Source organism: Arachis hypogaea, chromosome 10 (assembly GCF_003086295.3).
Source record: "Arachis hypogaea cultivar Tifrunner chromosome 10, arahy.Tifrunner.gnm2.J5K5, whole genome shotgun sequence".
In the NCBI taxonomy this organism is placed as follows: domain Eukaryota; kingdom Viridiplantae; phylum Streptophyta; class Magnoliopsida; order Fabales; family Fabaceae; genus Arachis; species Arachis hypogaea.
In genome coordinates, this window is record NC_092045.1 from 15,346,947 (window position 1) to 15,349,191 (window position 2,245).

At 38.0% G+C, this 2,245-nt stretch overlaps 1 non-coding gene across 1 annotated transcript; it reads right to left on the reverse strand.

Annotated features, from left to right (window-relative positions):
• Positions 1-746: 746 nt before the first annotated feature.
• Positions 747-853, reverse strand: LOC112718848 (small nucleolar RNA R71). The gene has a single exon (XR_003161176.1). It is a non-coding gene; the product is annotated as a small nucleolar RNA R71 (small nucleolar RNA).
• Between the last annotated feature and the right edge of the window lie 1,392 nt (positions 854-2,245).

The following is a 2,245-nucleotide window of genomic DNA, read 5'->3' on the forward strand; positions in this document are numbered from 1 at the left end:
CGTTCTATATCAGATTGAATGAGTATCTCTTAGATTCATTAACCAGAATCTTCGTGGTATAAGCTAGAATTGATAGCGGCATTCATGAGAATCCGGAAAGTCTAAACCTTATCTGTGGTATTCCGAGTAGGATTCTGGGATTGGATGACTGTGACGAGCTTCAAACTCGCGAGTGTTGGGCATGATGACAAACGCAAAAGAATCAATGGATTCTATTCCGACATGATCGAGAACCAACAGCTGATTAGCCGTGCTGTGACAGAGCATTTGGACCATTTTCACTGAAAGGATGGGAAGTAGCCATTGACAACGGTGACACCCTACATAGAGCTTTCCATGGAAGGAACTTTGCACTTTTGCATGAGTTGAATATTATATTACAGGAATTCAGAGACAAAGCATCTCCAAAACTCCAACATATTCTCTATTATTGAACAACAAGTAATTATTTCACGCTCTTTTATTTTTTTAGTAATTCAACTTGATAATTATAATTGATCTCCTGACTAAGAATAATAAAATAAACATAGCTTGCTTCAAACCAACAATCTCAGTGGGATTCGACCCTTACTCACGTAAGGTATTACTTGGACGACTCAGTGCACTTGCTGGTTAGTTGTGCGGATTGCAAAAGTGTGATTGCAATTTCGTGCACCATAGGTTCCCAACCCAAGGAGAGTTTGGATACTTGGAACAAGGTTGTTATTGAGTTTCTTACTAAATTTTTTCCACCAAAGAAGCTAACTAAGCTTAGGGTGGAGGTTTAGACCTTCAGGCAGAAGGATAGTGAAACTCTTTATGAAGCTTGGGAGAGATACAAGCTACTGACTAGGCAATGCCCTCCGGACATGTTCTCCAAATGGACACAACTAGATATCTTCTATGAAGGTTTGGGTGAAATGTCCAAGATGTGCTTAGATAATTCTGCAGGAGTCTCATTGCACAAGAAGAAGACACTGGAGGAGACTATTGAGCTTATTGAATTGGTTGCTAGCAACCAATACTTATACTCATCTAACAGGAATCCTGTGAACTCTGAGACCTCTCAGAAGAGAGGCGTATTGGAAGTGGAAGTTGTTAATGCTCCTCTTGCTCAGACAAGCTTATGTCTCAGCAAATAAATCTACCTACTCAGCAGATGGGTGGCATGCAAGTCTCAGCTATCAACACCTAAAATCCACCCCAAGAGGTCTCTTATGACATGACAGGTAATTTTGTGCAGAATGATACTTATGATTATGCTCAATTCTCTTCTAAACATGTCAATTACATGGGGAGTGCGCCTAGAAATCCCAATAATGATCCCTATTCTTAGACCTACAATCAAGGGTGGAGAAATCACCCAAATTTTGGGTGGAGAGCTATGAAGCATGGATTCTCTCATGGTGCCGGCGTATCCGTGTCGGACATAAATCCGATGCCGACACGCGGTGGATACTTCAAACGAGCGTATCGGCAGCGTGTCTTCTTGCGGTGCAGAATTTTGGTGAACCGGTCACGAATCCGAATGAGTCCAACCCGATTTAGATGTTCATGAGATGGATCTTTCTGCTGGACTACAAATCTTCAATTGATTTTGTGATTTTATGGCCCGATTAACCAATTTTTTCTTTCTAATTTTAAAATATTCTAAAATTAAAACAAATCAAAATTTAAATTTAAAAATAAAATAATTAATAAATCAAAATCTAAATCTATTTACCGTTTGTCTTTGGTAGCTTACTTACTCACTAGCTTAGCCATTCTTGGTTCTATGCGTTATATTGAAGAAGAAGAAGAATAGAAGATACAGAGGTTAAAGATGAACTAAAGAACTATATTGTGTGGTGCTTGGTGTTTGCAGATGTTGGAAGCTGTGGTGTTTGCAGATGATGGACTTGGAGAAGAAAAAATTGATACATTTTCTGTTAACGAGATGGCAAGAGTAGATTAAAATTTTTTATTTTTTTAATAATTGCATAATTTTAAGACTTTTTTATGCAATTATATTTACTCTTATATGTACAATATGATATTTTATTAATTTAATATATTATTTAAATTTTAATTTACAACGTATCCTAAACGTGTCGTATCCAATTTTTTATAAAAAGAACATGTCGGTGTGTTCGTGTCGTGTCGTGTCCGTATCGCGTGTCGTATCGGTGCTTCCTAGGTGGAGAGACCAACCTCAGAGACCTCAGAACGTTAACAATAATTCTTAGGGTGACTTCCAATAGAACAATTACAATAACCGCCAGTTTCA